The sequence below is a fragment of the Rhipicephalus sanguineus genome, chromosome 10, assembly GCF_013339695.2.
Source record: "Rhipicephalus sanguineus isolate Rsan-2018 chromosome 10, BIME_Rsan_1.4, whole genome shotgun sequence".
NCBI lineage: Eukaryota > Metazoa > Arthropoda > Arachnida > Ixodida > Ixodidae > Rhipicephalus > Rhipicephalus sanguineus.
The window spans coordinates 122,321,113-122,345,314 of record NC_051185.1 but is presented as its reverse complement, the minus strand read 5'-3'; the positions used below and the strand labels follow the sequence as shown (position 1 = coordinate 122,345,314).

At 47.1% G+C, this 24,202-nt stretch overlaps 1 protein-coding gene across 1 annotated transcript in view; it reads right to left on the bottom strand.

Moving 5' to 3' along the window:
* Positions 1-24,202, bottom strand: part of LOC119372409 (putative protein kinase C delta type homolog) — a 559,671-nt gene that overhangs the window by 204,696 nt on the left and 330,773 nt on the right.

Here is a 24,202-nt window from a genome sequence, read left to right as displayed (position 1 = left end):
GTCGTGTGAGTCACAGCAGAGCTGCGAGTTCACTGAGGCATTCCCCTGTTTGTCTCTGTCCATCTAGTTTTTATCCAGTGATCACGCACCTTGTTGGAGCATCACGTGTATGTTTACGCGCGATATTTCCAGTGGAAGTCCTACTTATAGAGAGCCCCCACTCTGAGAAAGAAACGAAAAGTCCTGACTTGCCGCGTATAAGACTCTCTTGAAAGAGACACGTTAACTCTCTTGTGAGTTCCACGACTATCCGACGAGCGTATATTGATGCCCAAAAGAGAGTTCACGTGTCTCTTCAAAGAGACTCGTATACGTGGCAATTGAGAACGCACAAAAGAGAGTCAACAGACTTTTTTTTTCTTAGAGTGCAGGGCCTTTGGGCTATAAACTATTGTTAAGCCGACAGCTTCCGCGCTCTTCCAGGCTCTGCACGTTGTGCTTCCGAATTTCGGGGACTTCTTGAAGCCACCCGGAAGGTCAGGAAGCACGCCTGTTTGGTTAGCGTCGAACGCTACTGCATAACGTAACCCGCAAGTGGATAATAATAAAAAAAAAACAGCAGACAGAAGGTCTAGGCGTTCCGACGGTTCACTCCCACGGTTGTTAGCCGTGCTTGGATGCAGAAAACGGTGCGCCGTGATCCGCTTATAACGGTCTAGGCTGAGAAGATTCAGCACCACTGGCGCACAGATTCCGTTTGCATGACGTATGCTTCTGTCAGGTTCGCTGCTCTAGGAAGCAATTCTTTATTTTATTTGAAATCAAAGTAAGCTGGGAATGTGCATGTCTCACCACGCGCTGCTTCCTGCCATGTGTACGCGCATATACTTCAGCTAATTATAGCTGTCTGTGCACTTTCTCTGACCGCGTGAGGTGTAATTCGTTCCTCTACACAGGGCACAGAAGAAAACTTCTTATTCTAAAGTGACCGCTTCGTTCGCGCTGTGCTCAAACAATGCCAAAAACAAGTTCTGGCATTTGCAAGACATGATCATCACTACCATTTGTAGCACTAAAAACAAATTACGGAACGGATAAGGCAGCCCGTGCGAATGCGAAGTAATCGAACGAGTAATAAACAAGTGGCCCTAAGCAAAACGTAGCAGCAACCGTCTCCATACAATACGAGACGAGACTTCGAATTTGCACGAATGAACGGAAATGAAAGAAACGAGGTGCTGACGCAAGAAACCACCCGAAAAAGGAAAAAAAAGTGAAGAAGGGACAGACAGAGCGCCGTCTCTTCTTCACGTTGTGTTGTCTAGTTTTTTTACGACTGAGCCACATCTGAAGTACGAACCCAATAGCCGAAGGTCGCATTCTGCGGAAATGAACGAACATTCCCGGACTCGTACACTTCCGGAGCTTAATGAACCGCTACAAGCAGATCCACGAAAACTTTGTATCCAAATATAGAATCTCGGTACATCGAAACATATTTTGCCGGCACTGCTTATTTATAATGCTACTTCTGCGTACTATTGACTAACACTGCACCGACAGCATATGTGCTCAAATTGCTCAATTTTTTTTTAGTTTATATCGCTGTGCGGCAGGAATGAAGAGCGAGGCGAATGAAAAAAATGAGAACCACGCGAGAGTTTCGCGCACGCATTCATCGATATCATATTTATTTCTTTTAATTGGCGTAGACGGCAGAGACGTTCCTTTGTCGATTCGAAAAGTGTAACTTGTCCCGCTGTCCTTTACGCGCAAGCTGCGTAATTAGATGTCGCTCGCGCCAATTTGCAAGTTCGAAGTCAATAAGTGGATCTGTACGCGATAAATGAGAACTCTTCGTATTTGGTCAAACGAGATATTTCTACACATATCGAGAGATCTCGCCCTTAAAATGCTGCGCGATTCGTTTTTCGACATCGGAATGGAAACCGTGTCATCTTCGCGATGAGCTTGTCGTGCTGTTTCATCAGCTGCTGCACTTCCAAACGCCGCATTGTCCCGGTATCTACTGCAATATCACCTAATCATTCTATGCTTTCCGTTTGCCCTCGTGAGCTCTTAAAGTGTCTCGGAAGTTATACTTATGAATACATGTTTTCGGTGTCTATTTTTTGGCGGAAGTTCGGCATTTATCGGGGTTTATTTCGCGTATTGCCAATTATTCAAAATTTGGAGTTTAATTTTGCATCATTCTCAATACGGGAATATCTTATATTAAATGATATCTCAGCACGAAGACGCCAAAATACACGAAGCGTATTTTAGTTGCCTGGGACGTTTGTACGCACAAACACATAATAAACACACAAGCACAAATACTTGAATGCAAAACACCTGCGTACAAGCCCTTTGCTAAATGTGCGATGGGTGCAGTCTACGAGATGCTGCTGTCGTGAGGCGAAGTTTGCATCGGCCGGTTTGGCCGATGTATCAATGACCGCTTAGAAGATGTCCTTCGATAAAGAACGGAACCGGGTCATATTGGCCGTTAAAATCGGAGTTTATCGAATAAATCGGAGTTCCAAAAATTTGACCGGCCAGTGTTATCGGATTTTTTTTTATTTAACCAAAAGCACAGAGCCCTAGTTAAACTATGACTGATTGTCGTGCTTTTGTGCTGCAGAGTGATAATAGCGCACCTGTGAATCACTCATCGTGGCTTCATTGTGGCTAACAGCTCGACTAACGCCGACGAAGAAATGAAGGGTACACGACAAAGCGTTGATTGTGGATGACCGAAATCTACACATTTTTGCGCGACTCTTACAGAATTGATAAATTCTTTAATTTCTGTCATTGCACATTTTTCAGTCTACCGTGTTTTTCGTTTTCTATTTCACCACTATAATTGTATACGAATATTACAATCACTGTAGTTGAGCAACACAGAATAAAACATCTAAAATGAAGAGCAATACTAATAACCTGAAACTGAGACTAAAAGACACATACGGCGTAAACAGGTATTCACCAAACACAAACATACGACCGAACGAACAAACGTCTTTCGCTACAACTGTTCGTACGCAAAAATTTCGGCCAATCGTGACGCTCGACATATCATTAACTAAGAGGACCGGCCAATGGGAAAAATCACTTACGAAACGAAAGCTTTGTGAATTCAACCCGATGTCGTGTTTTCGGCACATAGCACCCACAACTTATTTTAACAAGTTTGCGCCCTTTGCAGCAGTGCAGATTACACTGTGTATTCGTGCTTGAGAACTCATATTCTTGCTCTTTCAGCAACGCGAAAGCTGGAGAGATCTGCTACCGCACCACGTGTTGCGTATCAGACAAAACTTGAAATCTCTAAATAAAGGTAATCAAGCACGCATTGAAACAAACAAAATGTAAAACGACAATTTATGCGAGGACCTTTCGTTGCTTTTATTACTCGAATGCATCGCAGCAACTACGAGTGGAGTACGGCAGCCGCATATATTAATCAGTGGTCAGGAGCTAGAGAAAGATAAAAGAGGAGGATCGGGGGGATCGATTACGAGCTTCGGGTGCCATATCTCGTTAATGAGGTGTGCTTGTTGAACTGCTTGCTTTGCCGCAAGTGATTTACGTCGACAGCGTACGCTAGAAGCCATGTTGGCTTGCATCGCTAGCTTAATGCAATCGCACGTTATTCTGACACGAGATGCCCTAGAAGTGTGCACAATTTTTAAAAGCGGCGCATTTATTCAACTCAGTAAATCTGCGCAAAAGAAGATTTGTGCCGATAGAACGTTGGTCAGTTGCCTGAATTCTGGGGAGGCCGGTCAACCCACAAACGAGCTCTCAATTCTTTATGAATGCGTATGGGGACAAGGGGAAAAAAAGCTTACAGGGTCCCTTATGCATGCGCCGAAAACGACTTGAAGGTGAAAGCCATCTTGCTTTTCTTCACAGTCGATGTATTGATCCCACTACCCTAAAGATTTCTACACGCTATGTGGTTTTGCTGTGGCTTCACGATAGGAGACATTACGAGCTTTCTGCACCTGCCCTGGCTTTGCACTGCGTCCGTGATGGGCCCACGCTTGACAAACCGACGGTGTCCTTTGTTTATGTCATCACGTGGCGTCATAGTACCATGATGTCATCATGATTTCATGTGACGTCATGATGACGTCATATGACGTCTTCACGTGATGATTTTTTGCATCACTCGTGTTGAAGCCGACGCCGCCGACACCAACGGTCAATTTTCGCGTTTGATGAGGCATGCAAGTCTTTTGCCTTAAGTAAAAACCGGAGAAAATTTTCTGTAGTTTCTATAGTGAGTTCGTGCATCTGCCAGCAGCAAATCTGACCTCAAGCGTAAGCCGACTGAAACTATTATTACAGTTCACTTTTGAACGTACAGATTTGAACTAACCATTTTTTTATTCCATAACGAAAAAAAAACGCGATACACAGCTACACGGTTCACATCAACAGCGCTGCGTTCTCGTCCTCGAAGGCTGCAAGTCTTGACTATGTTAAGTGTAACTGCGCACTTGAAATTGTGACATACACTTCTCCCCTCTCATATCCCAAGCGGCATCAAGCGGTGACCCCTTCGACAGAAGAGCTTGAACAAACCGCCTTGTTTAGCTATCATCCGTGTCAGTACTAGCATCCGATATGCCGCGAGAAAAACTACGCTTTGTATACAGGACCAATCATACTGGTAAAGTCGTAATCTATGTCTAGCTTACCATACTCATAAATTGTGCGCGCCAAATAAGTACGAAGATTGACAAATAGCAGATCTACCAACGCCTACTTTACAGGGTCACCCGCTCGCTCTTTTTGACGTCCGGTCGCAAAACGAACAGCGTGTTTGTTTTCCCATGTTCGGGTATTGTTTGATGTCGCTGAGACAGGGCCTGCAGTATGCATGAAGCGAACGTCGAGCAGTCGAAGTACGTGCAAATCAAAGCAAATGTGCTTGTCGCTTTGAACAGTAAGCGGCGCTTTCTCTGTGGAACAAGTCCCCGCCTTCCGCAATGCAACGCGCTCATGAGTCACGCCGAATAATCCAGAATCCGCGCGCGTGTGGACAAAAGCGCGCGACGCCGGGAAGTTAGCAGATGGTGAAGTCAGTCGGTCATGGCCACCTTCCGTCCTCACTTTTCAGCGGTGTCCACTGGGTTTGGTTATGGGTGTTCTCAGCAACTGGCTCGTGTGGAGGCAGTTCGAATGCGAACGTAGGATAAGGACTGTCAGCTGTTGTTGGCAGACTGAATATTAAAACTTCGAATAAAAACTGTGCCTATAGAACACCGAAACTCAGCGGAAAGCCCATTATATGTTCGGCGTGCGTAACAATCGTTGCAATCTGGAAACTCGCTTCAGTACACCCATCTGCACTTGCAGCACTTCACAAAACGGGGCGCAGATTTTGAATAGTATTCACGCGTACGTCCGTCTGCCATCAGGATCCCCATAATAAACGACCGTTTGGTTTTGCCATATGCCGTGTAGGGCCAGGAACAAAATAAAATCACATATCGAGACACGCTGTCCTGATTATCAAGCCAGCGATAATGGATTCTAGAGGATTTAACGGCAACTATCTTTCCTATCTTCTCAGTAATACCTTCCTCCCTTCCCGTCTAACATACACAATAAAGCACAATAGCAAACTCTAAGTGCGTATTCAATAGTCTCTGGCTTTCTGCGTTAGAAGCAATGTTGGGTATGCGCTTTGTTTGCTTTTTTGCTCTCCCGTGTTTGTAAGCAACCTCATTACTGGCCACGTGCAGCGGGCACTGCTCTCTAGTGCCGCGGGGAATGCGTGTGGCCATCCGGAGCACATAAGTGTAATGCGAGCATCCCTTCCCCGAGTTCTCGTAGGGTGGCACTGTGCCAGCGACTCGGAAATCGCCTCGCGTACCGTTCATTGCTCTTAATAGGTCTTCACCCGCTCACTGTGCTGACGCTCGCATTTTTCGGCAAAGTCTCGAGCCCGCGGCCCGCGCGCTAGGCGCCTAATTAAGGCAGGCAGCGGCCGGCGCACTGCTCGCGGGATTCTGTTAGACGCTAATGGCGCAGCCGAATGCCAGAACACCCTCCTCCGCTTCCCCATGCAGTTCGCAGGGCTTGAATGAGAGGGAAATATTGACGCCGCGAACTCAGACAGATGTATCGTGCGTGTAGGGGATGGTTGGCTAAGGGTCATTATCGCGATACGAGGAGCGGTATAGAATAAACTACCGATAGACTAACTGTCAGGCTAGTTGGTCAGACATGTTAGCGGGTCACGTAGATTGCTATAGCTAGTTTTCTGTTTGTTTTTTGTTCGAAAATATAAAAAGCTTGTTGGGCGAGCGCAAAGTACACGTTATAAAAATAGACAGACGTTCAAGGGAAAGTGGAGGCTTAAAGTGATGAAAAGTCATTCAACTGAGAATGTCGGTATCAATGTTTCTAGAACCAACAGATCGCTTTTCCTCCGAACTGGACGCGACGGCAGTCGGGAGAACTAGCGGCGCTGCAGTGCCATTTTGCCTCACGCGCCGTCTGCTACAGCAGCCATGTGGCTTATTGCCTCCGGCCGTAACAGCCGAGATTCGCCATTTAAACTTTTTCGGTAACCTAGACTGCTTCTAAATGCAAACATTTCACAAACCTTTCTCCATAAAAACCAAAATATAATCAAAGTTGGCCTGTAATACCGGTACCAATCCCACACATCTGGCGGTCCGCTGGCACGAATATTCACTCGCCGCCAACCTGTGTTTAGCCGCCGCGGTGGTGCAGTGGTTACGGTACTCGGCTGCTGACCCGAAGGTTGCGGGTTGGATCGCGGCCCCAGCGGTCGCATTTTCTGCGGAGGCGAAAATGCCAGAGGCCTGAGTACTCAGATTGGTCACCAAAAACGAGTCGCCAAACACAGGACGGCTGTCAATTCTCTGGCGAATTATGCTTTCCGCTTCCTTGAGAAAGGTGAATAACCCAAAACATGGCTCATGAAGGTAGCCTTACTTGAATTCCCTAAGCTTGGTTAGGCGACTTGTAGTGAAGTTGGTTCCCATCTTCTCGAGTGTTAACACTCTAACAGATGGGATCGCTCCAGTGGTAACACTCGGGCGTTCAGAATCTCAAGACGTTTCTTGCAGGTTACCTCTGTGATTCGAGGACGCGATGATCGGTGTCCCTTTTTCAGCCGCTCGTGCTACCAGGCGCAGAAAGATGGAATTCTTCAGCTGTGTCCCTGTGACACACGCAAATTCGCAAGAGCTGATTCCAGAGCGATCACCGTTCGCAAACAATCACATCACGCAAGGAAGCAAGCGAGCACGGAGAACGCGGTATGCATCGGGAGTAGCTACTCCATGCGCGTCTCAACCCGCGGAGGCCACGGTAGCTGAAGCAGAATGCAACAGCAGCGCCGCAAGTTCACGCTTCGGCAGCGTGCGCGGCCGGCTCGCGAGCGGGACTGCGAAACTAATAATAATAATAATATCTGGGGTTTAACGTCCCAAAACCACGATATGATTATGAGAGACGCCGTACTGGAGGGCTCCGGGAATTTCGACCGCCTGGGGTTCTTTAACGTGCACCTAAATCTAAGTACACGGGCCTCAAACATTTTCGCCTCCATCGAAAATGCAGCCGCCGCGGCCGGGATTCGATCCCGCGACCTTCGGGTCAGCAGCCGAGCGCCATAACCACTAGACCACCGTGGCGGGGTCGGGACTGCGAAACTGAACTGTTCATTGGTCGGTATTGCAAACGTTTCGACTACTGGGCATGTTTTTGTTGCTGCCCTGACAAAGACGGGTCCAGTGACCTCCAGTGACTTTCCGTGTTCAACAATGTTTCATCACATTACAACGAGAAATCATTGTATCGTTGTTAAGTAAGGACAGAAGAACCTTAAGTTCGTGCTCAAAATGAGGCAAAAGCCCTGTCCCAGCATTTGTCCTGCTGCGCATTAGAATGTCCATTTGTCAGGTTGTGTAGACATTGTGTACTTGCTCGGTTGCGCAATACGGGGAGAATTTGTAGCACCTTTAGCATATTTTATGCATCAGCGCAATTGACCATGGTCATACAAGTGAACTGTCTCTCTGTATCTCTTTTTCGCATGTGCGCCCTCGCGCGTGAGAGAGAGAGAGAGGGCTTTTGTGTAAGAGAATAAAATGCGGCCCGCACACGAGCCAGGACATTCTGCAGCGAAGCTGTAGCCTATATGACCAGGCTTCCATGTATTTTTCATGCGCGCGAACAAAAACGCATGCGCCGCGCATATTGGGCAAACTCCATCACTCATGTAGCGTGCAAGACTGGGCGAGTTGGTTAAAATGCATGGTACTTGAACCACACGGAAGCAAAATACTGGGCCAAGAACGAGAATATGCATACACACAGACACAATCTAACACACACACATGCACACATGTATGTGTCTTCTGTTTCTCGGTCCCGTCTTTTGTGCTTTTGTTCAAATACCATCACTTACCACCGGGCCGTCAAAACCGGCGGGAACATACGGGCGGCAAACACCTATTAAGCAACGTTTATAGAACCAGGTAAGTTGCAAAACTCCCCGCGTCAGCCAACCCGTCGCGCGGCGCCGAGGCAGCTTCCGGTTTGGTGGCGCTGGCGGCGCAACAAGCTTCCGCTAGCAGACGAAAACACGTAGTCTGCGTGGCAAGACGCCGCGGCAGCCGTTCAGAAAGGGCTCCGTTGTTTACTCACCGACTGTAATTATCGAGATTTTCCGTTGCGCTGCCGCTGCAACGTAAAACTGAGTAATATTTAGCAGCGGAAAGGCAAAGTCAGTTAAGCTATGGCTTTCTAGACTGCCCACGATAACTGATGCTTGATAGCGTAACATATGAATCGGTCTATTACCCTATAAGGAATTAACTATATGCCGCATTCCCGTAGCGTAAATTATTTAGCTATAGTGGATGCTTCGGCGTGTTGGTACTTCTGTCTTTTCGTTTTGGACTGTGCAAGTATTGCGCGGTGTTGAAGAATAAATCTTTGTTGCAAGTCAGCGCGGTTGTTTGTGTAATCCATTTTTCTGGTGCTCCGTCTTTTTTTTTGCGCTGTTTTCTTTCCGATAATTCTTCACTCTAACTTTTTTGAAGTGAGGAGTTTTCACTATGTATCGCGGCTGTCGTTACTTGCAGTTAATGAGTGGTAAAATCGCCGTGTGTGTACTGCACGCCACAATTTCAGTCCTTCTACATAAAGAAAAATTGTATTTATTTTACGCACGCAATGCAGAGAAACAATTTTTCAGATATTGCATGTATGGTGTGATGCACACAAACAGCACAACTTATTTATAGTCTCGATCAGGCATTAAACCTTATCAAAACAGCTCTAATTAATTGTAAAAAATTATTTACCGCACAATTTTTAGGATCACTCAAATCAAGGCAATTTCGAGAATATCTTTGGGGGCGCATCCTTCGACGAGGCTCTTTTCCGCTGGCGATTGCAGCCTTAATTCTTACCATTGACCATGTGAGCGAAAGTCTTCAGGATATCTTCCTCATGAAAGTGCATATCACATACACGTGATATGTCGGAGACTTTCTTGTCCTCACGATCGAGAAATGGCGCGATTCCACGCCGCTCGCTGGTCAGGGTCACGCGGGGCACAAACAGGTTACGAACTTTCTCGAATTTCGTGGGACTGTCGCGACTTTTCATACAGCGTCCCGAGCCATTCCTGTCGGGACAGCTATATGTCCAGGATTTATTCCGGACCGTCCAGTTAGAGATTTTTGTGACCCAACGTACACCCGACACCGCGCGTCACGCTCCAGAACACGAAGATCTCACGAATACCACGCACGAAGTATATGTTGCGGTGGTACAGCGGTGGCTGCGAAGGGCTTTGGTTACTTTGACTATACTTCTGTGCGCAGCGCGACAACTTTTACGGGACATTCTCCAGCAGGAGGAAGTGTTGCGAGCAGCACGTAGCCAGCTGAAGAGGCCGAAACAATGAAGAAACAATCCCCCCCACTTCCTTCCCGACTGCCTTCATTGGAGAACCCTACGCCCAAAACGAATGTCGTGGTGTCTCGGATTTCCTGTAACCTAGCAAAACGTTTTCTTGGGCTAGTTGGTTCATGACTTCTGTGGGAAAATTGTAGCGCAGTACAACACAAGGACCGACAAAGAATACGTCCCGTTTTTGTCGGTCCTTGTGTTGTTTTGCGCTACAATTTTCCCACAGAATTCCTGTAACCGCTCGTACAGCCGGGAACACATGTCGGCATGGTGAAGACACGCAGCACATCCGAAGCACAACAGAAAGCGCAAAACTGCTCACGCAGAATTAAGCAGCCCCCACGGATACTGACGCGCCGCAACGCCGGCTGAAGAGAGTGGAGCGAGTGAATCCTGATGCGACAGCAGCGCCACATCTGTCGCTGATGGCGGCGGCGCCGCGCAACATCGCTTAGTTTTGCAACTGACCTGGTTCTATAAACGTTGCTGTTAAGATCCTACTCTTAACGCTATGCGCATGCGTAGGGATGGTGATATCGATGAACGCTTAATCGATCAATCGAGGGAAGGTCCCCCGCAAGACCATTAATCTTCGACGATGCTCGTCTTCCATTGAAAGTTGAAAGTTTATTTAACATAACACATGTATTGGTTACAAAAAACACACTTTTGGGACTCAACAAATTTGTTAAAGTGTCCCTACCGAAGTTAGCTCTAGTAAAAAATATCGATAGCAGCAGTTATTATACACATTGTAATAAGATCGAACAGAAGTGTCTGAGTTAAGTACAACAAACAAGTATAGTACAAAAGAAAATTTCACACAAATTACAAATTTTTCGAGGAATGCTTAATATAAAAGGCATCTTAGGAGGGAAAAAAAGGGAGGGAAAAAGGTAACTGTGAGCAAGTGTGCTATAATTTGTCAATAAGGGAGTGCTTTAGGTTTCTTATAAATGTTTTCAAATTTGTTATACTAGTTAGGTTACAATCGAGTTTATTCCAAAGAGATGTACCCTTAAAGTTTAGTGTAGAGCGACCGTAATTAGTATTTACCTTAGGCAGAATAAGACGACGACGCGATACATTCACAGCAGTGCGATGCGAGTGGTGAAGCGATACTGTTGTCAAGACGAGTTTTTCATAGATAATTTGATGCATGATTGAGGCAATGTTGTATGCTACCAGATCATAGATATTGAGGATGTTGAGGCGTTTAAATAGATCTTCACTCTTAATGTGTATATTGTTCGGTCCTAAAATGCGGAGGGCTCTTTTTTGAAGCGTGTACACTGGTGACAAATGAGTTTTGTATGTGCATCCCCAGACCCCTATACAGTAACTAATGTGACAGTGAACAAATGCGTAGTAAAGGTTGATATCGAGTTAACCATTCAATCGAGTTAACCGATTAGAGCTTTTCTATTGCTCGATTTGCAGACAGCGACAGGAGTGACGCGAGAATTCTGGAATTGTAGAGGAATGACGAGGAAGGGCCTCGGCTGTGATGCTGCGGCGAATGCATGGTGGGAGAGTGCAGCCTCGGAACACCGGCCCGGAGCTGCTGTCCTTGGTGCACAAAGTGTCCGGCTTGGCTCCCGCGAGTGAAATGGATAGGTGTGTGTCTAGTGGTGTAGATGTACTTCTACGTGACCAACGGGAACCAGGGCGCCCTATTGTTCGTCGTTTGGCGTCCTACCTGAAAACGAACTCGTACTGAGTACTCCCATCGGACAAGGAAGGTGGCTTCGCCGTCTTTCCACGGGACCTTTACAAGGTGAAAGCGCTTGAAGCGTTGAGTTCTGTTTTTCCGTGCCGCGAGAACGTCCAGATCAAAAAGCTAAAAAGTGAACCTAAGAAGTTCGGCGAGAGTATGAACCTATCAAAGTTGGTTAGGGACATCAAAATTAGCAAATCAGATACTCTCGAGGTCTTCTTCAGTGCAAAGACCCGCAAGGAGAGTTGCCCCCTCAGAGTAATCGTGTCAGAACGTAACACCTGGCAGAAAGGTCTCGCCGTCTTCCTGCTCGATAAGTTCCGGCTTCTTACGGTTGACGATCTTTATCGGGTGAAAGATTCCAGTGAAGTAGTTAACTTTCTTTCCGGTCAAGCAGGGGTAGCCCTGGACGTTTTTTCTATTGACCTGAAAGACTTGTACTAATCCATGCCGAAAGATGCGTTGCTTCAGTGCGTCCAGGACAGCATAGACCGATACGGCCCCCTGTCTATTCAAAATGACGCAGGTATCCCAGAAGGAAAATTCATGGCAATGCTAGAACTGTATCTGAGTTCGACCTATGTGGAGTGGGACGGTAGCCTATACCTGCAAAAGAGCGGCGTTTGTATAGGTTCCTGTTTAAGGCCTTTTTTTAGTGACTTGTTTTTAGCTCGCGCTGGCAGGACCATTTCTAGCCTTCTCGAAGGTAGCGGTGTTATCAAGGTGTTTAGATTCGTAGATGATTTTTTAGTCCTAATTGACAAAACGTTCATGGACACCGACCAAGCCGTCACTAATACCTTGACAACTTTTAGACATGTTTTATCTCCCTTAATAGTGACACACGAACTTTCGGTAGATTCGACTATAAGATTTTTAGATCTAGGATTGTTTTTAGCAACTGACCATGCATGTTGGCAATATGAGCCTCGTGCAAACAAACCACTGCCTTTTAGCTCGTTCCATTCCAAGCTTGTCAAACGTAGCATCGCCAACATGTGCCTGCTGAATGCTTTCAAGAAATCCTGCCCACACAGAGCAGCTAACAGTTTCCTCAAGCAGGTTGACCGTCTTGAGGAGGCAGGCTACCCACAGCACATTCTGGTGTCTGTGGCGGAGAAGATGCTGAGGAAGTCGCGGAACCGTCACGTAAGTGAGGAGCCGCCCCAGAGCAATGTCAAACTTGCTGTGATTCCGTATGTACACCGCGTATCCCATAATTTGAAAAAAACTGCCGATCATGTTGATGTAAAGGTGGTCTTCTCTGCCCCGTTAAAACTCTCCAGGCTCTGCAAGATGACTAACCCTTTCCTCAGGAAAGCTCCGGCCTGCATTATCAACCACAAGTAATGTAAGCTGTCAGAAGGGCGTGATCTACGAGATCCCCTTGTCGTGTGGTAGAAGTTACGTTGGCCAGACCGAACAGTGCCTGAATGACAGGCTAAGAAAGCATAACAATAACGTCAGAAATGGCAGAGAGGGCCACCTCGCGATACACTGCCGGGATTGTCATTGCGTTCCGAACTTTAGCGCCTGCGCGGTAGTCGGCCGAAGTCCTGATAAATCAGTACGACTAATTATTGAGGCTAAGAAAATAATCGAATCAGGTGATCTATGCGTCAGCGTTGCCTCCATTTTATTATCACCAAAAGAGTTACGCTACTTGAATACGACTGCGCATTGAGGCACGTTGACGGCGCGCGTGGTGTATAAATATGTTCTGTGCTCTTTCGAAATAAATCTATGTTGGAAGTAGCGCTCCGTGTGTGTGTTCCTATTCTTCGTCTGTGTCTTATTCGCGCCTTAAAACTTAAAATCACATTGTTTTTACAGCGAAAACATGCACAATTATGACGGAAAGTACATAATTACTTTTAACATTGTCTCGAGGGTAGTCTCCATTCGATTGAGTGCATGTTTGCCAGAGCATGATTAACTTCACTTGTTGATTCCCCCAACGTATGTTTGACTTCAACACTCAACTACACAAAGTTACCGACAAATGCTCTATTAGTGAAGGACAAACGCGCTATTGCTGAACGTGATGCTCACTAAAATAACTATATTTGCTGGAAAAATGCAAATAAGCCCAACAAAACGCGACAAGCGACTGGAAAATTCGACAAGCGACTCGGCGAAAAAAAAATGTCGTCTAAAGACGATAGAAGAGGCGCTGCGTGAGATATGGACGCCATCTGGCAATACGTCGGGAAACATGAGTGCTATGTTGCGGGCTGGTAGTCCCGGCGCAGCAGCAGGCGAAGACCGGCGGTGACCAGCGCGACCGGTGGGGACGCCAACCAGTCCGAACACGCGGTTTGGAGAGATGCGCTGAAGCAGAAGAAACGTCCGCGCTCAACGAGTACTCTCCACACACTCTTTTATTTACGCGTCGCCTGCGTAAAATAGGAATGCCAGAGCGGCGCCCCATGGCATTCGTACAGTGCAATACAGAACAGAAACCGAAACACAACAATGAGCTCGTGCAGAGGGCACGGAGGAAGGCAAGTTTCAGCGCAGCTTAAGAAAGTAGGGTCTTTGGAATTACGTATGTATGCATTTTCTATTAAAGGAACACACCACCTAATACTTACCTAATGATGTTGCGCCTCAGATATGCGTGATATTTACTTTTTGATCGACAACGTACACAAGCATCAACAGCCGTACCAGTTCAAGATGGCTGGCCCTTGGGCAAGTCGTTCAACTTTGGCCGAGTGGCTGAATCGAGTGACGTGCCGACAAACAGAAAGACAGACAGACACCAAATGATAGATGCGTGAACTGTGGGCAATCCGAGACCGCTAAGCATGCGTTATTCGAATGCGTTGCTACAAAGGGTGTATGGCACCTTGTTTGGCGCACCTTTGGAGTTAGGGCTACATCGCTGTCCCAAAAGAATAACGGCAACTTTGCGCAATTGATACTATTATATGGTGACAATGTACGTGATCTGGAGACGTCGGTGCCAGGCAGAAGCTCGTCGGCAACCACAGCGTGCAGCGTTCCCAGCCATGCACCGTATTTATCGAATTGTTTTCGGATACCTAGTTGACGAGCTGGAAGCGAGTGGTGTTGATGCCTTCTTAAGGCGCTGGCACACTCGGTTTTTCGAATTACGTGGGGAGAAACTGGAATTTCCAGCAGCGCCATACTGAGTTCGGAAAAAGAAACAAGTTACCTGACTCCCCGTGCTACACCCCCCCCCCCCCCTTTCCTTTTTCTCCCCTCTTCTTTCTTTATTTTTTTTCCTCATCTTCTTGGGAAGTAAGATGCTTTAGTCAATTTGGTTGTTGTGTTATAGTTGCTCGGTAGCGTACAGTGTATTACCCCAGCCAGTAATTGCGTCTAGCGTTTGTATAAGTTGCACTGACGCAATTTATAAGTGCCTAGTTTATAAGTGTCTCTCGCGCTTGCGTGTACAGGTTCAATAAACTTTCCTTTGTGACCAAAATTTCTCCGTTTAAGTATCCCAAGAAAGACTATCGTCTTTAAAAGAGCCCAAGTCCCTTTATTATAAGCGGAACTGGCAACTCTGCACCAGACTCTCGAGGTCGCGCGCTCTGCGGTTTTGTTTGCCGGCCAAAGGAAGGCGCTGTAGGGTCTTGGGAAAGCGCGAGAGTCCGAGAGTGGCTTGCGTTCTGCGCATGCGTCCTGGCGGCTCGTAAATTTCTTAGGTCCTCAGTTCTAAAAATGTCTAGTGTGTCACCGGGGTTGTGATGTGCGCCTTCGATTTGCACTTTGACACGTAGGGCGTGGTCGACCGTGCTCGCATTTTGTACGTGTTGTGCTTTCACCGCAAAGTTTGCGTTGAAGCTATACACCACACGAAGGTCACTTTGCTCGCTGCAGCGGCCGCGTTTGCAAAGGAGTGATCTCCTAGCTAGAATAGAAAAAGTAGGTGTTAGTTGATGTAACAACTGTGACAGTTCGCGCACGTCCTATGTATACCTGAGCGTTCTTTTCGTGCGTCCTTCTTTGTGCTTGAGCAGCGCGCTGTAAGTGTCGAGTTGTGACAGCTGTTAGTTCGCAGTCGCCTTGTATGTCTTCTCGCGTCCTTTGTGCTTCAGCAGCGCCCAGCAAGTTTCTAACTGCTTGCCGTTCTACCTGTGACATTCCAATTTCTTGCTTTTGAATTCATTGCTTCGCCCTTGAGGCGAAACTGTGACTTTTTCTTTTGTCCTTTCGTCTACTTCGTGGCAGCGCGAAGAAGCCATGAAGTGTTACCAACTAGCCCCCATGACAGCTTTACTTATCCATCACCAGTAACGAAGAGCTCGGGCGCGCAAGCGTCATTTCCGCGCGGTCGTTGCGCGCCCCAACTTGAGCTTGGGCTCCCTATCGGTTATAGCATTTTCCAGCTCAATGTAGTACTACGGTGTTCTGTGGTACTATGTAGACAACTACAGGAGACTTACTAACTCAGCTAGCCCTCAGACAGATGTGTCGACACACTCTGCGCATATTTCCGCGCAGCCTCCACCTCGTTATCATCCAGCCAGGCGCAACACGGTTACACGGTGCACTGCGTTTCCGATATGACACAGCGCCACCTTAGCCTCACCCGACGTATGCGCCAACCTACTCTTTTAGATGCGAAGTATCTTAAGGCGGAGCTCAATCCGGTGGTGGTGGTGTGCGGCGTGACCACACTTACTGCGCATGCGCATACCCCCTCCACACACCCCCTCTCCGCTCACCCTCTCCCCTCCCCTCTCCACTTTCCCTCTCCCCTACCCCTTTCCACTCTTCCTCTGAAACGCGGGCTAGACATGCCGAAATTCTCTCCTGCGCAACGCCGCGATGAGCTCGAGCGCATGCGCGTCCCCTCCCCTTCTCTCTCCTCTCCTACGCTGCCCCCCTCTCGCCCGCCTGTCGACCGCGTTCCCCGCTCGCCCTGTGAGAATTAACGGCCAGGCTAGATGGAAGATACGACGCGCGTAGCGTCCCTCTTCGCGTTCCACGACGCGAGGTCAGTAGCATGCCCAACGAACGCCAACGGAACGCGATCGTGCAAGTGCTCCGGCTTCGCATCGCCTCATGGTCCCCTTTAGCGGGAGATGGTGTAATTTTTTTTCCTCTCTTTCTCCCCTCCTACCTTTCCCTTTGGCCCCCCTCCCATTCCCCCCGTGCATGACCGTTGAGGTGACCTCAGTGCGAGAGACAGTTATAGCCCTGTACTTTTCCCTTCCTCTCCTTTCATAAAAATCACTTCGTATGCGTCACCGGCGGCGGCTACTTAACAGGATGCCCGGCTAGGCAGAGGAGCGCAGCGTCGGTATGCGCGCCCGCTGCCGTTGCTGATCGAATGAACAGTTGTTACGATTTTATGTTGGGATTCCTCGTTCACTAGACCTGACATCCCACAAAGACATTGACTCAAGGAAGATAAAAAAAAATTGCGGAACCCTTGGCCCTTCAGGAAAGTGCGGGCAAGCGGATCTTGGCGTGTGCGTGCCTGACGCACTATTTTTAAGTGCGTAGCACCTTAGGCGCCTGGCTTGTCGTCCATCCTTAGGTCTCATGTGGCGTGATCACGGTCAAAATCAAGTGGTCAATACCGGCCTAAAACAAGGCTAGGAATGATCAAAGCAGGGTTAAAATAAACGAACAAAGTTTGAAATGACATAATTAATAGAAATAAGTACCAATGAGCCATCGGAATAATTAACTTAATATCGCTAAAAACGCATCGAAAACATGCGCCTGCCACCCTCTCCGCGCAAGAGAGGGAGCAGACAGATACTAACAGCAGCACAGCGGGAATCGCTGGGTGCCCGTGCTGCGCACTTGCTCCGGTTTTACAGTAGTGGAGCTGCATTTAGTGCAGGATTTATAACTACACCAATAACTGCACAAGAACATAAGCGCCGGATTTCTTTTCTTTATTTCTTCCTTTCTTTCTGTTCTTTTTTTATCGCATTGCGCAATGCTCCCTCACTTTTTCCTCCCTCCATGCCGGGAATCGGACCTTCACCCACGTGCTTAGCAGCGCAACACTTCTGTTGCTGCAGGCAACGGCGATTGTTATGCAGGCAACAATGAAACTTGGAAAGACGTAAAATGTCGTCGCTTCGATAAAAGATCGGCCTGCCATATCAGGAAGGGCTGATCAGAAAGAAGCCCACGATCGAAAGAGAGAATTAGTTATTGAAAAACGGCGCATAAGAATACGCATGTGACCGGCGCACCTTCGACGGCCGCATTTCTGCGCACTCGCCGGTTTTCCCGCGTACGATGGCGCCCGCCGCCGTCGCCCCCGAAGTCAGTCACTGTAAAAAAATCTTCGGCGGTTAAACATTTCGTCGAACGCCACCGCGCGGCAGGAGATGCGGAGGGGTCACTCCCACGCACCGCAGTTTTCAAGAAAAAATATATACATATCTAAGAGCCTTGGGTTGCAGCGCTGCTCAAACAAAAATAAAAAACGACTGACAGTTTCGAGTTGTTAGTAGCGCGTCGTCCTGTGTTTATCGCCTTTCTCTTCTGCCCGTTTTTAGGGGCGAGCACATTAGGGTCTCGGCGTGTCGGTGTGCATCGTGCATCGTCGCCTCTTGTTGCGACGGTCTATTTGCTTGAGCGCAAGAGAGGGCGCCACCGCGTCAGCGTTGGCCGTGTGGCGAGCGAGAGCGAAAGGCGCGCGTTGACTACGGAAACGCTCTTTCTACGACGAACGCTGAACTACCAGCTCGCAAGGAACGAGAACGCGCCCTCGCCCGCGAGAGACAACGCCGACGCAGGCAGCGTCTGCAAGCGAGTTTCTTGATTAAAAAAAATCACAGCATATCCACGGAGTGAATGATGATGAGTGGGCGAAGCTGCGGAGGTTCATCGGTAAACCGTGAATCTTCCGTTAATTCTGCCCAGTACATCATCACCGACGTGAGATCGGGCGCGTTTATACTAAAGGTTCGATGAGTTATGACGACTTGCAGCGCACTTTAATTTTACATGTACGCTGTGAATTTTCATTGTTTAGAAAACCATTGCTTAGAAAACATCTGGCGTCTTTCGTTAAGCAGCTGGCGTCTTTTCGTTTTGCTTTAGAAACATCTGGCGTTCTTTCGTTTTGCTTTTACAAAACATCTGGCGTCTTTTGTTGGTTTATTTCATCAGTCAACGGCGTTTTGAACAAAATTTTTATTGTTTAATCACGCACAGGAGAAATCTCACCAGGCACTACCTTGGAGGTAAAGAATGGCTGCTAATGGGAATGACAGACAGAAGAAGTCGGCTTTTAGCTAACGCTGCGAATTTTTTATTGTTCAACAACGCGCAGGAAAAATCTCCCACCGGCACCACCTTGCAGGTCAAAGCGTAAGACTGGTTACATACTACGCTATGAGGGACGAACGGGTGCCGCTATAAGGAGCTTCGCCCCTAAAAACCGACTGCTCGTGCTGCAGAACAGTTAACCGGCCACCTCGAATTTATAGGCACTGGATCTTGACCTGCAATGTAGTGCCGGTGGGAGATTTCGCTTGTGCGTAGTTGAACAATAGAGATTCGCAGCGTGCACGTTAACTAAAAGCGGACTGTGGGTCTCTGTGTCTAATCTCTCTTCTGTCTCTCATTGCCCATTTGCAGTGATTTGCTGTAGGAAACACCAGCGCACACTCCATGCTTCACCCCTTCCCAGGTTTCACGTTAGCGGAGCTGAAACACCCTTCCCTACATGCTTCGCCCCTCCCCAATTTTTTCCGCGCATTTTCAAGCAATGAATCCGATCCAACTCACCCAACTTGCAATCCTGCTAACTGTGACAGTTGTTAGTTCGGGCTCGTGCACTGTATACCTGTATGTTCTTTTCGAGGATGCTTCATCATGTTTGAGCAGCGCGCTGCAAGTGTCAAGCTGTGACCGTTGTTAGTTCGCGCTCGTCCTGTGAGCGTTCGTTTCATGCGTCCTCTGACCTTGAGCGGCACGCTGAAAGTATCGAGCTTATTGCCGTTCTTCGTGTAACATTCTGATTTGTTGCTATCACATTGATTGCTCTTTCTCATTGCCCATAAGCAGTGATTTTGCTGCAGGAAACACCGGCGCACACTGCATGCTTCGCCCATCCTTAGGATTTATGTTAGTGGAGCTGGAACACCCTTCCCTACATGTCCCGCCACTCCCGAAAAATTTTTTTTAAAAACGTCCTTCGCGCTACTATAGTCAGACCCTCAATGAAATCAAACATATAGCGGCATACCTAGCTTATGTCATCCTGAAAAGCCTCCAGGATCAATCTGGTTACACCTAAGAGCTCGGCTGTCTATCAGAATAGCTTTATTTACTGCCAACGCAAAAAAGACCAACGCAAGAAAGAAATTCTGAACCCAATTCATTCTTTACCTAAACGACAGCAAGATAACAAAAATACCTAGAATGGTGCCATTTAATTGTCTGGTATGGATGGCTCACAAGCAAGGTTCACGCTCAACCAAAAGCAGCCCTCATAGCAATAGCAATGAATGAATGAATGAATGAATGAATGAATGAATGAATGAATGAAAATTCCGGTAGATCTCATGCATTGCGGAAATAGATTTCATGCGAAGCAGTCAGCGAGTAGCAGCTTATGCCAGATTTTTCGCTTTGAGTCGTCGATCTAGACGTCCACCCAACGACGTCGATCCACCTTACGAGGTGGATCGACGTCGTTGGGTAAATTTAGTACATGTGTGCTATCGTGGGCTTGCCAGGCGCGTAGTCGACGTGCTCGTGGTCCGACGTAACGCCTGCACTCACGTCAGAGCGACGTCAGTTTCATCGCAACGATCATGCCACGGTGCGATGGTGTGCATAGCATAAGGAGAGGTCGTCGGTGGATTGGAGCAACGTTTGACTATAGCTTTCGGACTCAATGTTTATTATATTTTTATAAAAGCAGACAGCCAATACTGCAACCGCAATTGGCGTTGCCCGGCATGACGCATGTAAAGGCGTTTTTACTGAGCCGTCGACGGAGTTTGCAACGCCGTCGACGCTGGCAATGGAGTTTCTGCAACACGGGTTCCTTAACGATATCGCGTTAGGATTTCCAGAGTCCCTTCTCGAAGTCCCTGAGTTCATATAAAGTGTGCGTCACATGTGGTGCGTACTTGTGCATCACGGGCAGTGTTATGCGGGTATGTGCCACAGGTAACTTGTGGAAAGAGTTTCATGAAGTATGCGACGCGCAAGTCACGTTATTCATTCACGCAAGTTACCTGTGAATCGTGTTCCCCATATACTCGTATCGTGATACCAATTTCGGTACATATTAAGATAAGGACACAACCACGAGAGCGCCCAGACGTAGGCGGCTAGATAGATAGATAGATAGATAGATAGATAGATAGATAGATAGATAGATAGATAGATAGATAGATAGATAGATAGATAGATAGATAGATAGATAGATAGATCGGGTTCGATGGGGCATTGCTTGGCAATCACAGCACCACGTAGCTTTATAAATGAAAATCTACTTTTTGTGCCTTTTTTTTCTCTTTCTTTCTTTCTCTCTCTTTGTCGCTCTATCCATATTTTTTTTTCTATTTCTTCCCTTGCTTTCGCTCTCGATTTCGCGCTTCCTGTTTCTATCTCTTTCCCTCTGTCTCTATTTCTTTCTTTCTTTCTCTTTCTTTGCTTCTCTATCTTTCTCTCTTGATCTCTGTTTTTTGTATCTTTTTTGTTTCCGCTTCTTTCTCTTTCGTTCTTTCTCTGTCTTTCCATCTTTTATTTCTTTTTCTTCCTTTTCTTTCTCTACATGTCCATCTTTCTTTCTCCCTCTTTATTTCTCCCTCTCTCTCTGTCCTCGTTCTCTCACCCATCCGAGTTATTGCATCCCACGCCGGACAAATTCGCCAAGCGGGAGAGCGCGCGCCGGGCACACGTGTTCGGGGAGCGAAGAAGAAGACGACGAAGAGAGCGCGCGCCGTCATGCTGATGACTCTTTCTTGTCTACATAGCGAAACAAACAAACGGCGGGCATAGCAATAATTAAAATAGTGCTGCAAAATAATTATCATGCATAACCGTGTGGCATCCTACCCGTATGGCGTTGCAGCATATTTTAGGCTTGCGCCCATGCCAATATATATAAACAGAGCCCGTGCTCTTTGTTTGTAAGGTGGAACTGTATAAACTTCATATCAGCATAAACTGTTTCAGTCTTTCATACGCGCCTGCAAGTAATGTCGATTAATGGACTAATCGACGCAAAAATTCTCATCGATAGGGATTCATAGATCAAAGGCTGAAGTGATGGATGATTGAATGTGAATCGATTAGAAGGATTAATAGACCATCCCCACGCATGCGGCATGCCAGACAAGGCGACGCATAGGGTGAAACGGAGAACAGGCAAAGAGACGCAAGTACCATGCAGCTCAAATTGCCAACTTTAAGGAGCATACGCTAAGTGCAAGAAGAACTTTCTGTACAGACATGTTCGGTTTATTTGCAGTACCTGTGATCGGCTGTGTCAACTCTGCTGTGTCGCGTGACTCACTTCTGTGTCGTGTGGTAAACAGCGTCGCAGATCATCTACTTTCACAAAATAAAACAGCTTATACTTTTTTTTTAAATTTCTAGCCTTTTTTTTTGGTTGGCCTCCATTTTTCATCTATAGACCAACCTCATTTTTCTCAAACAAGGGGCCACTGGCGTTGGTAGTGATATGATTGGGGTGCGCTATGTGGTGCTGTCTAGTGGTACCCATTTTTTAGTGCATGTATATTTATTTTGCTTGCCTATGCCAAGATACTGACATTCTTCGCGCTTTGTGCAATCACACACCACATCATGTCGCATGCTGTGCTCCATCAGTCAGTACTTCCTTACACGATGACATTCTGACATTTCCCCCCATATCAGCTGTCCTAGCACTGACCATAAAGCCAGAGATTGCCCAGACATTCACTGCACAGCTCTTGAAATTTACCTGCACAATCGGTTATAGTGCAGTGATATTCCTCTAAGCATGATTTCTCAGTTTTTTGTTACCAGCATCTGGCCGCGCCATGTTGTCTTATCTATGTTCAAAGCACGGTGTAAGAATATTCAGGTGTTGACACTACGCGCGCCTAAGCGGCCAGAAAATGTTCGGTCGTCGGTCCGTTGAGCGGTGCGCCATCTAATGGCTTGAAGCGGAGAGCGCCCGCGAGTAGCCGAATAACAGTGGTGCTGCGTCATCGCCGCCGCTCTCGCCGTTCCCTTTCCTGTTGCTCTCTCGATTTCGCTCCTCGACGCCGCTTGGCGGATGCACATTATCCAGCAAAATGGCACAAAAAAAAAGCACGTTATCAGCAGCATGCGCGTTGCTATGGAGACGACTGCCCCGCTTTTCGTAACGCCCTCTGCAAGTCATCTGATAAGAACCGGAACATTATCTGGACGCGCGCGGATTGCGGTTTCGCATGCGATGGTGGAAGAGTGTCATCACCTGAGTATATTCTTACACCGTGGTTCAAAGCGAAGTGCATGTTTCCCTTTCTCTCACTTTTGTATGGCGTACAGGCTACCTGATTTGATAGGGACAGTGTTTCGCCCCATTGTCACTAGACCAGAGTTATCGATCGAATCCAGTGGTCCTAGAAAGAATAACGCAGATGAATAAATGCTGGCAGAAAATAACGACGCGCCATTTCCTTTCCTGCCGACGCTCGGCTGTGCACGTCGCTTTGTTGACTGCTTCTTCGCCATTTTGTATTTTCCTTGAGTCTATTGGGGAGCACAAGTTGACTGCAATAAACCTTGTTTGCTGAAAGAACCCTGCATCTTTCTTGGCAACGTAACAATATGAAACGCCCTTAAAGTGCTCGTCAAATGGTAGTTCAACGACGTGAGTGTATTGGGTGTATGCATCGGCTTCCATACATGTCTCTTAGAAGTGTGTCTTTCGTAATATCTGACGATTTCTCTGCAAGCTTTTAAATGCGAAGCATTTCTTAGCGAACTTCTGCGACTTTGAGCGTATCTATCTATCTATCTATCTATCTATCTATCTAGCCGCCTACGACTTTGTGCTCTCCTGGCCGTTTCGTTAATCGGATGTATACCAAAATTGGTGTGTCATAACATGGCCTTATTACGAACATAAATGACAGGTCATATCATGAAAATCATGACACGCATGTCATGAACAGCATGATTTACATGCCACGGCCTTTGGGCTCCCTGGCCGTTCCGTTAATCTGATGTATACCAAAATTGGTGTGTCATAACATGGCCTTATCACGAACATAAATGACAGGTCATATCATGAAAATTATGACACGCATGTCATGAACAGCATGATTTATATTCCACGGCCTTTGGGCTCTTGCGGCCATTCCGTTAATTTCATATATACCAAAATTGGTACGGCGTGACAACAGTTCATCATGAACATAATGACAGGTCCTAACATGCAAATCATGACGCGCATGTCATGTGCAGCATGATTTACATGACATGGTCTCGGAGCGCTCGCGGCCGTTTAAATGAAGGGATACATACGAAAACTGTTATGACGAGATATTTCTGTATGACGAACATAACTGACACGTGGTAACATGAAAATCATGATTTGCATGTCATGTATGACATGATTTA